The following is a 14,768-nucleotide window of genomic DNA, read 5'->3' as shown; positions in this document are numbered from 1 at the left end:
TTGCAACAACCTTTGCATCACTTTGCATTGAGTGTGACGACCCTTAAAATAATCTTTATATATGTATAGGGTTGTGAGAAAAGAAACCCTACACAAATACACTTGGATGTGCGTGAAATCAGATCTGGAAATCTGAATTTCGTAGTTCTCGACAGATACAACTTCTATTGAGATGCTGTCGAGCTTCAATATTAAACCTCGATAGATGTCATTTATCGAGTTATCTGTTGAGTTTTAATGAAAAACACTTCTTCACTTGTTTATTGAGCAGACTTGCATGGCTTTAATACTAAACTTGAACTCTTGTTCCTTGAAGTACTAAACATATCCTAGATCTATCTAATTACAAGTAAAGTGCGTTTTGTCAAAAGATTAGCCAATTACATTACATATGTCTCTAACAAATTCTACATATGTCCTAACATTGGAGTTGAGCTACCTCAAAAGGTTGGATAAGTGAATTGCAATCAGAAATTTAAACATCAACTCCATTACCACTTGATGTGTAGATGTTATGAATATCGTTTTGGACCCCATTAGAGTTTGTTCATTAGAATGGAACATTTCAGTACTGACTTTATCGCTAAATAATATGACACCATTCAATATTTTTTCTATTATATGTGAATTTTGTCAAATTCATCGTTAGATTACATTATCTTCGTATATTCTCCTTACTTGCAAAATTTCAAGACAATCAAATATCAATAACTAGGTCATCAATCAAATATTTTAAAATGCAAGTTTTTGTAATTTAAAATTATGCATGAAATATAAGTTTATGAATTAAATGGTAAATAACTTCTAGTTGGCATGAAAATTAGCATGCATGTTAAGAACATTAAAACATATAAACCAACAATTGGTTTTCAAATTATTTATTATATTGCTTAGAGTTCTACCGTTGGATTACATTATCTTTTTGTATTCTCCATTCTTGCAAAGTTTCAAGGGGATCAAAGATCAATAGTCATGTCATCAATCAATTATTTAAATTTAAGTTTTTATAGTTCAAAATAATGCATAAAAGATAAATTATTAGATCGAATAGTAAATAACATCTGGTTGATATGAAAAATGGCATACACGTTAAAAACATATAAAACACGTAATCAGATGATAAGAATTTCAAAATATGAATTCAATAACAATTTATTGAGCTTTAGAGTTACACCAACGATGAGTTACACAACTTTAAGACCATAGATTTAAAATAGATCTAATGGTTTAAAAAAACAACACTTAATGCTAATTGCTTTATACCTCATTCACCTAATTAATAGTAACACTTTTGCTTCTCTCTCCTTATTTAATACATAAAATCTCTTTTGTTTTAGAAACTTATTATTTAAAACCTCATTAAATAGCACCCATCAATTATTTTTGCTGAATGACTTTACAAATTAGCACACCGAATTTACAAAACGTATTTGTCAATAGAGAGTTTACTCATATACCTTTTTTTTCTTTTTTGATGAATGACTTTACAAATATATTTGCAATACTCCTTTTTTCTTTTTTTTGAGTCTATAAAACTCTTATCCTTTTCTTTTCTTATTTTAAGTTGCTAATACTCTTATCAATTGTGAATATGTCATCAATTAATTGTTTAAATTTAAGTTTTTATAGTTCAAAATAATGCATAAAAGATTTATTGAATCGAACAGTAAATAACATCCAATTAACATGAAAAATGACATACATGTTAAAAACATATAAAATGTGTAATCAAACAATAAGATTTTTCAAAATATGAATTCAATAACAAGTTATTGGGTAGTGTAATATTGCTTTAGAGTTACACCGAGTAAGTTTCTCAAAAAAAAAAAAAAAAAAGAGTTACATCTAGTATAAATTACACAACTTTAAGACCATAGATTTAAAATAGATCTAATGGTTAAAAAAAAACAACATTTAATGCTAATTGCTTTATAACTCATTCACCTAATTAATAGTAACACTTTTGTTTCTTTCTCCTTATTTATTATTTAAAACCTCTTTTGTTTTATAAACTTATTATTTAAAACCTCATTAAACAGCACCCATCCATTATTTTTGCCAAATGACTTTACAAATTAGCACCCCAAATTCACAAAAAGTATATGCAAATAAAAAGTTGACATAAATGCACTTTTAGTTTCTACATTTTGACCCGATTTATATTTTGATCCCTAAATTTTATTTTTACCACTTTTAGTTCCTAAACCAATTAACGCGTGACATTTAAGTCCTTACCGTCACCCAACTAACAGAAAATGCTGACATGGCTGACGGCATAGTAAAATAATAATTAAAAAATCTATTTTGGCATTAAAAATTGCCACGTCAGAATTTAAATTAAAAAAATTAATTTATTAATTTTAACTAAATGAAAGAAATCAAAAACAAAAAATCAAGCCCACCCAATTAAAACACCACAATCCCAAATCACAACTCTCTGAAGCTCTCCTGTCTCAACGGTGCTTGTGGGTTTTGTGTGTGATTTTGTTTGTACTTATTTCTTTTTCTTTTTTGTTTTATTCTTTCTTTTTCTTTTTCTTCCTCAGATCGATCTCTCAGTTTCTCTGCCTCCATTCTTTCCTTTTCTACTTTCTTTCTTCTTCTTTGCTTCTTTCTCCCTCTATCTTGGTGCTTAGACTTCTTGAACTCTCTTTATCTCTTGATTTTGCTCAAACCCAAACCTATATGCCTCAAGCTCCTCTCTCAAATCAATGGGTCTCTCTCTTTGGCATTTTTCTTTTGTGGGTTGCCGTGGTGAGGTGGAAGGTGTGGGTTTGTGGGGATCGGCGTGGTGGAAGGCGTGGGCTTGTGGGGATCGGCATGGTGGAGGTCTGAGTTTGTGGATCGGCGTGCTGGAGGGCGTGGGTTTGTAGGGATTGGCGTGGTGGAGGTCTGAGTTTGTGGATCGGCGTGGTGGAGGGTGTGGGTTTGTGGTGATTGGCGTCTGTGGTGGAGTTTTGGTGATGGCACAAATTAGAGTTGGGGTCGGTCGGTGATGGGTTGCATGATTGTTCGGTGGCTGGATTGAAGTTTGGTGATGGGTTTCGGTGAGGGAACAGATCGGAGTTTGGTGGTGGGATTCGTTCACAAATTGGAGTTCGGTGGTGGGTTTCGTTCTTAGATCGAAGAGGAATGGCGCCTAGACTAGCTGAGTTTTTTTTTTTTTTAATCAGATTTGGGTGGGGTAGTTTGCTCCGATGGGTTTGTGTGGGTAGTGGATGGGTTTATTGTTTTGGATTTGTGATGGAGAGTTGATGGTTTTGTGGCAGATTTTGGTGGATTTGTGGTTGTGATTTGAGGGTAGTCACGGGTCAAGAAAGAAAATTCTGTGTTTAGGTTTGTGTTCTTGAGTTCTTTGATTTGGGTTGAAGTTCTTCTTTTCTTCATGTTATTCCTGAGTTTTTTTTAAATCTTTCATTTAGTTAAAATTAATAAATTTTTTTTTTAAAATTTAAATTCTGACGTGACAATCTTTTTATGCTAAAATAGATTTTTTAATTATTATTTTACTGTGCCGTTAGTCACGTCAGCATTAGTTAGGTGACGGTAAAGACTTAAATGTCACGCGTTAATTGGTTTAGGGACTAAAAGTGGTAAAAATAAAATGTAGGGACCAAAATAGAAATCGGGTCAAAATGTATAGACTAAAAGTGCATTTACGAACTCATATACTTTTTTTTTTTTTTTTTGATGAATGACTTTACAAATATATTTGCAATACTCCTTTTTTCTTTTTGCTAAGTCTATAAAACTCTTATCTTTTTCTTTTCTTATTTTAAGTCGGTAATACTCTTATCAATTGTGAATATAGTTATGTTCTGCCTTCTTATAAAATAAAATAAATAAATAAATGGTTGGGTGTTGTTTAACAAGGTTTTAAATAATAAATTTAAAAAAAAAAGTTTTAAATAATAAACAATGAGAGAGAAACAAAAGTGTTATTAATTAGGTGAATGAGGTATAAAGAAATTAGCATTTAATGTTTATTTTTTAACCATTAGTTCTATCAGAGTTACATCAGGTGTAACTTCAAGTCATCTCATATATATATATATATATATATATATATATATATATATATATATATATATATATAAAAGCTTGAATTTAAAGTGATGACATGATAATGAATCTTTTATCACCTTGAAATTTTGCATACATTAAAAATATACGAAGATAATGTAATCCAACGATGAATTTGTCAAAATTTGCATTCAAAATAAAAATATTGAGTGGTGTAACATTGCTTAAAGTTATATTAGATTTAACTTCTTTTCTAGCTATTTGCTAAAAGTATGCTAAAGTATAATTATACTTTGAAAGCATAATTATAATTATACTTTGAAAGCATAATTATAATTATACTTTCAAAGTGTAATTATACTTTGAAAAGTGGGGTTTTAAAAAAACTGTACATAAAAAACAATCATGTTTACATATGTGTAGGGTTTGGGGTTTAAGTGGCTACAAAAAGCCCATGTTGGTGCCTTTTCTCAATACTTGCTTGATCTATGTGTCTGGCAAGCTTTTCTAGAAGCCACATTAATGATCTTGCTCAATCTAGGTGTTCACGGAGTGACCGATGAACATCCTTGAATGAATCTTGCTCAATCCAGATTCCCCAATACAACACATTGAATAGAAACTTCTTACATCTCTTAGTTTTACATCCAACCCAATTACAATTGAAATCAACTAAATACATGAAAATTTTGCAATTACAAATGACAGTTTTGATATGGAATTTGCGAACATTAAAATAATCCTAACACAAGACAATAACCCAATACTATTAGTCTTTGGGTTAGAGCGAACACCATAAGTTATAATTATATCGTGTATTAAAAAAAAAAAAAAAAAGAGGAAATGGTAAGGCTATGTTTAGTTCCCTTAACACTTATATCTCACTTCTTATAACTTATATCTGATAACCGATTTTATCCTAACTCATTTTACAGTCTGTTCAGGGTGCCAAATTCTTTTGGTTTTCTTTTTGAAAAAGCCTATTTAAAACTCATTTGGTGATACCCACAAATCATGATGGCTATCTGCCTTATAACCTTAAAACCTGCATGAGGCACAAATTGTCGTTTCTTTCTCTCCACAGATAACCAAACCCACAGTGCTGAGACAAACCCAAGAACCCACAGCAAACCCTAAACGAAGAAGCAAAACCCACACATGCTCGTGTGACTCCTCTACCCCAAACCCACGACTCTCCCCAAATTGTCGACCATTTCTCTCTCCCCTACATTGTGGATTTCTCCTTTCAATACTCTCTCTCTCTCTCTCTCTCTCTCTCTCTCTCTCTCTCATTGTATTCTTTGTATGGTGGCTTCTTAATTTATGGGTTTTGTGTATGTTGAGGGCAAAGATTCTGTTGTGATATTGTATTTGGAGGAGAGATTTGTGGATTTTGGGAGGATAAAAATTGTTGTGGTTTTGATTGGAGTGTTGTGTATGTGTTTGTTGTGGGTTTTCTCGTAGTGTAATATCATAACCCCTACTTAGCTCATGCACACACACCATGAAAACTTTTTAGCTTAGACTCTATTTGACCAATATGGTGTTGATTTAGTAAATTGTTCTATGCTAAAAGCTTAATTTTGGGTTGAATATCAATACTATATAATTATACATTTTGTTGTTTGGTGCTTGGTGCTTGATTTTGGAAAGAAATAACATTAAAAAAAAAGTTAAATATCAGGAAAAAGCAAGAATGACCATGGCTAGGGTGTCAATGTTTGACATGACTTGCAAACATAACACGAATACGGTCATAAATGAGTCGACCAAAAAGTGACGCTATAAGAAACGTATTATGAGTGGGTCATCTTGATTGACTCTCAGTTGATACATTTGACATGCCAATTTATTTGTGCTAACTTGAAATGACTCATTTAACACAAAATGTTTAACTTTTATAACAAATAAATATTCAATTTATTTTTAGATTTGTCAAATACTCCTTAAGTCCAATCTATATTTTAAACTTAATAAGAAAATAAGAGAGACATAAACTATGCTATATTTTTTATACTTAGCATTTGACAAGTTCTGTGGATGTTATATTTTTACTAAACTATGTTATTTTGAATGGGTTGAAGAGTATGCACTTCTTTTTGGGATGTAATTAAAGAATTTATTTCTAGATAGATGGTACTACATTATGGACTTAGTATTTATTATGTACTTTGATGTTATTTTGAATTTGTTGACAATGTACTTTAAAAATTCAATGTTATTATTAACTTTCTATTTGTATGCATAATAGGTGTTTTGATATTATAAGTTCTGTAGGGACGTGGGATTGGTGACCACAATTGGGCCCATTATTGTTGGGGTTGGCCTAGTCCATTGGCAATAATACAAAGGTATGGGATCAGTGTTCGAAAGTGGACTATTGTTATTGGGTCGAGCTCGGCCCAGTATCAATGAACGGGTTGGGGATGACCGAAGGGGTAACGGGTAATACTCAGATTGGTCCCCGAATGCTATTAGTGCCTTTGGGAAATCCGCTGCGAAGTGCTATTTGGCGTCAGATGCAAGTTTCAAGAAAATCCTCAGAATGGACCAAGTTGCTAGGGATTCGGGGTAGAAGTGGGGACCACGTGGGAAAAGGTGGAAAGGGTAATCATTTAGGCATCCACTAAAGGGAGACTATAAAAAGGAAGGCAAGGTGGATGACAAGGGGTTGGTTGGTAGAAATTGGGACGTGAGAAACATAAGAGAAGGGGAGAGGAAAAATACTAAGGAAGAGAGGAAATTGGATACGAGAGGTAGGAGGGTTACACAGTTGGGCCATCCAAGCAGCACTTGAAACTTACCCTAGTAGGAGTCCAAGATACCCACTAACAAATAAATTGGGAGCCCAACCCCTGCATTGAAAGTAATATCGGGCTTGGGTACCACAACTTCATATTAAATTTGTGATTTATTAAATTTATAATAATATTAATAAGGTGTTTTGAAGAGGGTTAAATAGATTGAATTTGTGTCAACCTAACTTATTTAATATTAAGCGGGTTGAAATGGGTTATATCACATTCATGTCAACCTAACGCGACTCGTTTATGAAGTGTGTCAAGTAGGTTATATTGTATCAACCTTCATTAATATGTTGTGTTAGGGTAGAAGAGTCATGACACGATTATTAAATTGATTGAATTCAGGTTAAGTTATTTAGCCAAATTTCCCTATCTCGACACGCACAAACATGACACTCGAATTGACAACCTAAGAGCAATTGCATTAGTCATGGTAAAATACAAAAAGTGAAGAAATTCACACAATATGCACAAAAAACACCAACATTAGTCATTCTAAACCTTTGTAAATATAGAAGGATGTTACAGTAACTGTGTATATTTGTATGATTACTTTAACTTTCTATCCTATTATTTTAATATTATCCTATGTATTTATATTAAGTTATTAGGACCCACATGGAATTTCTAGTCCGTTTTTCTCTCTTTTCTAGCCTAAGCTTAGATTTTTCATCTTTCTCTTCATTCTTGAACTCAGAATCCTCTTTCCCCCTTCGTTTTGCATCTCTTCCATTTGAGCACTTATTCTCTTGCTCATTCTCTTCACCACAGAGCAAGAATGTCAGGCTTAGGAGTTTTACAGCCCAGTGAGGAAGGTGGATTAGCGTATCTCTATTGGCAGATTTTGGAGCAAATCTCTCCAAAAAGGTATGGGTTTTTCTAATGGAGGTTTTAGGGTTTTGTTTTCTTTGGTTTAGAGTAAGAATATAATTAATTTCTTTCAAATACATGGTTTACCGGTTTACTGATACTATATAGAATTTCTTTTTCTTTTTTATTTTTATTTATGTTGGAACCATATAGAATTTCTTGAGAAATCTATCTCATGGGTTGAGATAGAGAGAGACATTTCATTGTTTTATATAAAGATGGGTATGTGCAAGTTTCTAAAAAAAAGGGTATGTGCAAAATAAAAACCTGAAAAGAGAGAAACAATAGGAGAGAATCATGCTTAACTTTCTAACTTTCCATTGGTGGAATAGCTGGATATGGTAGGTGATTGAATCATATTGATTGTCAACAACCTACAATCATGCTTCCTTATTTTTATAGATTTATTTTTTCTTTTTCTTTTTTGTTAGAACCATATATAATTTCTTGAGAAATCTATCTCACGGGTTGAGATAGAGAGAGAGAAAGAGATTTCTTTAGTTTATATAAAAAAAATATTATATGATGAGCATTTCCTATTTAGATGGGTATATGCAAGTTTCTCCAAAAAAAAAAGGGTATGAGTAAAATAAAACGTGAAAGAGAGAAACAATAAGAGAAATTTAACTTTCTGACTTTCAATTGATGAAGGAGTAGCTGGATATGGTAGGTGACTGAATCCTGTCGATTGTCAACCACCTAAAATTATGCTTCCTTATTTTTTGCACTTTTAGTTTTAGCATTAGATAGACTGAAATAATTTGGTTTCTTATGAAATGGATATCATATGGTATAAAGTATTTGGTACTATTAATAGTTGCTACTGTAATTGGTTTTTGTTACTATAAGAAATGTGTTACTGATTGTACTATTTTTTTTTAGTCGATGGATTTGCAAAATTCCTTATTCCTTGACATTTTATAAGAGGAGGATGGTTTTGGCAATAGAATTTTGATAGCCACTCCACATTTCGACGTGAATGCCCATCAATTTCCACTTCAAGTTGAAATGAGACAATCTACACCTGTCCATTGAAACAAAATCAACTGCTAAAAAAGATCAACAGGAAAACAACTTCACCGTAGATGAAGACATTAAGCTAATGTCAGCTTGGCTCAATGTTAGCTTAAATGCCGTGACCTTGATTGAACAAAAATACACAATATTCTAAAATAGAATTTGGTCCACCTTCCACAACAACAAGAAATTTAACCGTTCCAAGGACTCTTTAAGTAATTGGTGGTCAACAATTCAACGGGATACCTACAAGTTTTGTGGATTCTTGGCCCAAATTGAGAACCAAAATGAAAGTAGTAAAACTGAGCATAACAAAGTATACCTACTCAACATCTAATATGTATTATACATCAATGCACCGAAAGTTTTATGATACTCATTATTTTCAATTTGTTACTTTTGTAAATTGATGGTGCAAAAATTATGTATAAAAGTAAGAGCAAACCCTCGTTTCAATTGGAATGTTGTTGGAATAATTTGAGGAATGAAGCTAACTAGTTAAATCTAAGAGATAATGTGAAGGTTTGTGCAAGATAGCCAATCACATCATTTTGTTCTACTTTTTTAGGTTCAATAAATCTAGATGAAGATAATGATGAGATGATTTCTAATGAAACCTTGGAGAGACCTATAGGCAAGAAGGTTGAAAATGAGAAATTAAATAAAAGAAAGATTAGCAATGATGTGATCCCAAGGCTTTCCTCCCAATAAAATGAAATTAAGAAACAAAAGAGGAAAATGCATGATGAGAAAAATGAATGTATGCACATTGCATTAGAAGAATGAAGAGAGTTAATGTGCAATGTATTAGAAGAACGAAGAGAGTTGATTTATATCAAGGAAGAGAATAATGAAGTAGAAAAGATGAAAGTGGAAGATGAAATTATGATGAAAGATACAAGCAACATGAATCTCGAGCAAAAAGAATATATTCATTTATGTTTGGAAATCTTGGAGAGGTTAAAGTCTAAATTTTCATTATAATTTGATTATTATTATTTACAATATCCAATCAAGTAATTTTTGTATAGTACAAAGATACTAGCACATGGTTGACATAGGTAATTTGATGTTGAATATTCCTTTTGTAGTATTTACTTATGCAGAGAACATGATTGTTCAATATCTAGTCATGTTAGGTATATTTTTTGTAGTCTTTACTTGTGCGAGGATAATAAAATTGTTGTAATTTTTGTAATGTGTAAGGAAAATAACACTTGGTTATAAAAGATAATTTGATATCATTTATTTGATTTGATAGCACTTTTGTATTTGTTATTGCTTTCGTTGTTGTTCCTCCAAAAGGTATCAATGAGAAAGTTGCCTTTGTTGTTACCTGCCATGGGAAGCAAGGTCAATCGATGAGTGGGTATAAAATGATAGTCTGTTTGTAGTGTGTTTCATTATGTCTCTATTTTTGTAGTTGTGTTTTGGTTGAAGTTGGTTATTTCTTTGTCTCGCATTTGTGTATTGTTATAACTTTAATATTTGTTCTAGTTGAGTAAATGGAGCATGGGGCGAGCTTGAATTTTGTAGTTTAGTAGTAGGTAGGTTGATTTAGGGGTTGGCCATGAATGAAAGGTTTTGATCATTATTTATTTTTTACTTTTGGCTCTTGTTGACTCTTAACGCCTATGTGAGTCATATCTATGACAGTTAAATAGTGTCTTCTCTCTAAATTTTTGGAAGTAATATCTAGTAGTATACCTATTACGTTTATCTTGTCACTTGGTGATACATTATACTATATTACAAGTTGATTGTTAGGTTTGGTTGTAGAGTATATGTTACATTAAAATTTGCTTTTCTTTTTTCAGGCATTGTTTGCATGTGATTTCTATTATCTTTAATGTTAGCGATTTTGTTTTCAATTCACATGGTAATAGTATTGAAAGATAAGGCTAAAAGAAGTGGCTGGTCAACCTGATAGGATGTTAATAACATTGATTAATAATGAGAATTGGTATACTGTCAGTTACACTAATTAAAAATTTTCTTTTCCATTGCTACTAAAATTTAGTACTAAACACTTCTAATAAAAGTATGACTTTTCAGTCATGCTAGACTACTAGTAATGAATTGCTTATTGCTTTTGTTTCCATCTAATGAATCTTCATGTGTTAAATCAAAGTATATGCAATTGACCTACTATCATTGAAACAACTCTAGACAATCTGCAATGCGTTAAGAATGGATGTTGTATTCTAGCAGAAAAAAGAAACTGCATTCTTATGCACTTCAATTACTTACCCCAAGAAATAACTTACAACAAAGCCTTGTTCCAAGAATTTAAATTTATTAAGTTCATAATCCTTATATTTTTCTCCTTTAGAAATCATTTAAATCCAAAATTTTTAAGATTGTTTATAAGACAAAGTAACACAATTATATTCAAGTCCTGATATTAGGGTGATGTCAATGGTGCTAAACTACGTAATAGTGTTAAATTTATAAGGACTTCGTTATAATTGTGTTAAATTTAACTGTTGCAACTTGTAACTCCTAATTTTTTTTTTGAGAGCTGAAAACACTTAAAAAAAGCGTGTAAAGGATATTACCAAAAAAAAAATTATTGACATATGGCTATTGAAAAGGAATGCAATTTGAAATTTTTTATTCTCATATTAAACTTAGCAAATTTCAAACTTACAATGAAGACTCACATTAAATAAAAGTAGTACAATTAAAAAATTTAGATGCTCGACAAGATCCACTTGAAGTTGAGAATGAATTCCTCTATCTCTAATGGAATTATGGCATTCAATGAACTACACAAGGTTACAAGTGGGATTATGTGACATCAGTTTAGGTTGACTATCATCAATTTGATTATAATCGAAGTCATTTGCTCCAAGGTAAGTATGTCGCTCATCTTCAACGATCATATTATGCAATATTATGCATGCCATCATAATGTCCTTAAGCGTTTTAGGGTACAATTACGAATTATGCCTAAAGCACTCCAAATGCACGCTTGACATCCTTCCTTGCCGACTTTTGTGCAGTAGCAAAATGTTGTCTTTTACGTCCTTATGACGTTGAAATTGTTTTGACAAATGTTGTCTAGAATGGATAAATACCATTTGCAAAATAGTGCCCCATCAAATAGTTATTACTGTTTATTGAGTAATTAAATTGAGGAGCATGCCCTTCCGCAAGCTCGAGAAATACAGAAGACCACCCTAGGACATTGATTTCATTGTGAGACCCTGGTAACTCAAAAAATGCATGCCATATCTAAAAGTCATACAACACCATTCAAAATTATTGTTGGATCATGAGTATGGCTAGTGTATTGACTTTTCTACTTACTTGGACAATTCTTCTATTTCCAATGCATACTGTCAATACTCCCCATCTTAGAAATCCATGGTGTTGGTTGACTGCTAACAATCTTGCAATGTCATTGTCGTTTGGTGACCTTAAGTACTCTTTAGAAAAGATTGAAGCTACTGCTTTAAGAAATTTTTTTAAGCGTTTTATTGTAATATTTTCTCCAATCTTCAAGTATTCATCTATGAAATCAACCATCACTCCATAAGCAAGCATTCTGATTGCAGTCATCTTTTAAAGGGAAGACAACTCGAGTGTGTTAGTTGCATTTCTTTTTTTGACAAAGTATGGTTCATTGGCTTCAACTCTCGAATGGATAGGTAGAAAAAGAGAACGATTCATTCAAAACCTCATTCAAAATACATTAGGAAAATGCACTAGTGTTTTAGCAAAATAATTGTGGAAAAGCCTTTCATGACCTTGCAGATGATTACGCCAAATAAATGTGTTGGGTTGAACAAAACGACGATGTGATATTGATGCTCCTTCATTTTTTAATTCTTCTAAGGCAATAGCTAGAGTAAGTTCCAACTCATCATCATTAGAAAATGAGTCGAATTGAGGCTCATCATTTGAAAAAATAAAATCAAGTCCATAATGGAAATCTACAAAAAGAAAACAAAGACTGAATTTCAAAAATACGACCATTAGGTTTGAATTCACTGTTGGTTATGAATTTAAAATATATGACATTTAGGTTTGAATTTACCATTACGTTTGAATTTCAAAATTATGACTGGTGAGTATGAATTAAAAATTATGACCAATTGGGTAAAAATTAAAAAAATAAAAATAAATAAATAAATAAATATATATATATATAACGTTAGGTTTAAATTTACTGTTGGGTCTAAATTTAAAAAGTATGACTGTTACGTTTAAATTTATCATTGGGTTATTTGACACCAATCTTGTGGCAGTTTCCAGAGCCACTATTTCAGCGGTGGTCATTGGAGCCATTATTCTAGGGGTTCGGTGTTCAAAGACATCGATCGTGTGGCAGTCGCAGGAGCCACAATTCCGACAATTCGTTCATTGGTGATGGCAGTATGATGGTTGGAGACATCGATTTGCCAATGGTCGTTGGAGCCATTACTCCGACAATCCGACCATCGGTGCTGGTGATATGATGGGCAGAGACACCGATCCAATGACAGTTGCTGGAACCACTATTTGGCAATTTGCCTATTGGTGTTGGCGGTATGGTGGGCGGAGACACCGATCCGGCAGTAGTCACTGAAGCCACTATTCTTGCAATTTAGCCACCGACCTCCGGCATAAGCAGCTCCACTGGGTGAGCACTGGTTTTGATAGTTTACTTGAAATATAGGATTAAATTAAAAAATTAATGAAGAATGAATATTTTATTGAAATATCTTTTAGATAGACTAATAAGAGTGTTTTGGAAAAATGATTGTGTAAAATAGAAAAAGTAGATTCTTATGCAAAAGTAGACAAAATAATTTGCACATATTAATATGAATACTCTAACGGTGGCTATAGAGTCCATTTAAGAACAGTTTATTTAGCTGAAATTGAATTTTTTTTTTGTTAAAAGTATTGTAAATAAAACTAAAAGGTAGCTAAAATAGTATAATGAGACTCATGAATAATACCAAAAAGTGCAATGGCACCAATGAATAGTAGTAAAAATAAGCTAAATTGTAGCAAAAAAACCTAAATAGTAGCAAAAATAAGTTAAATTGTAGCAAAAATAAGTTAAATAGTAAAAAAAGCTGGCCAATGCCAAACTCAATGATTTATTTATTTATTTTTGCATTTAGCTTTATTTTTATAAAATGTTAGTTAGTTGTCTAGTTTGCAAAACTATTCAGCAAACTAGCATTTAGAGTATCTAAAACTCGAGTTTCAAGATAGAAATTGAGTTTTTAAAACTCGAGTTGCAAGTGGTGGCAGTTGATGTGGAAAAAAAATTCACGTGGAACTCGAGTTTTTAAAACTCAAGTTTCACCGTTTAGTTTTCCAATGCTTGTGCTGCTTCTTCTTCCCCTTTTCTTCTCTCCCCTAGCCCGTGATTCTTCTTTGTCAGATCTGCGTTCTCTAGAGAGGTTTTTGGATCTGGTACTTCTTCTTCTTCCCCTGTTTTGCTTCTTTGGATATGCATTCTCCAGACAGGTCTTTAAATCTAGTACTTCTTCCTTCATTTCTAGTTCTTCATCTTCATTGTCACCTTCGTTCTTCTTCTTCTATGAAACTCGAGTCTTTAAGACTTGAGTTTTATGTGGCAAAAACATCTCCATGTCAGCAATCAGAACTCAAGTCTTTGAGGCTCGATTTCTTCGCCGAACTCGAGCCTCAAAGGCTCAAGATGTTATTCTCCTCAATTCTTTCCAATTCTTACTAACTAACTACATAATGTGGCAAACCCATGCTACTGTGCAAATTACCTCCAAACTAAACCATAGTCTTGACTGGTATACCGTTTATTTTTGCTTTTTTTTAAAAGGGAATGACGTGTTTATGTAAAACGTGATAAGTAAATTAATAAAGAGAGGTGCTACGTCTACAACATTTTTACGACAAATCATAGGTGGTTAGTTATTATTGGTTCAAATTTGAACCTAACACTAAGATTACTTTTTTGCCCTAACAATAACAACCAGTAACAACCTGCTACTTAAGATTTGTAGTAAAAATGTTGTAAAAATGTTGTGGACATATCATTTCTTATTAATAAAAGAAAAAACAATGCTGACATGT

Source organism: Castanea sativa, chromosome 2, assembly GCF_040712315.1.
Source record: "Castanea sativa cultivar Marrone di Chiusa Pesio chromosome 2, ASM4071231v1".
Lineage (NCBI taxonomy): Eukaryota > Viridiplantae > Streptophyta > Magnoliopsida > Fagales > Fagaceae > Castanea > Castanea sativa.
The sequence above is the reverse complement of the archived record's forward strand: the minus strand, read 5'-3'. Positions refer to the sequence as shown.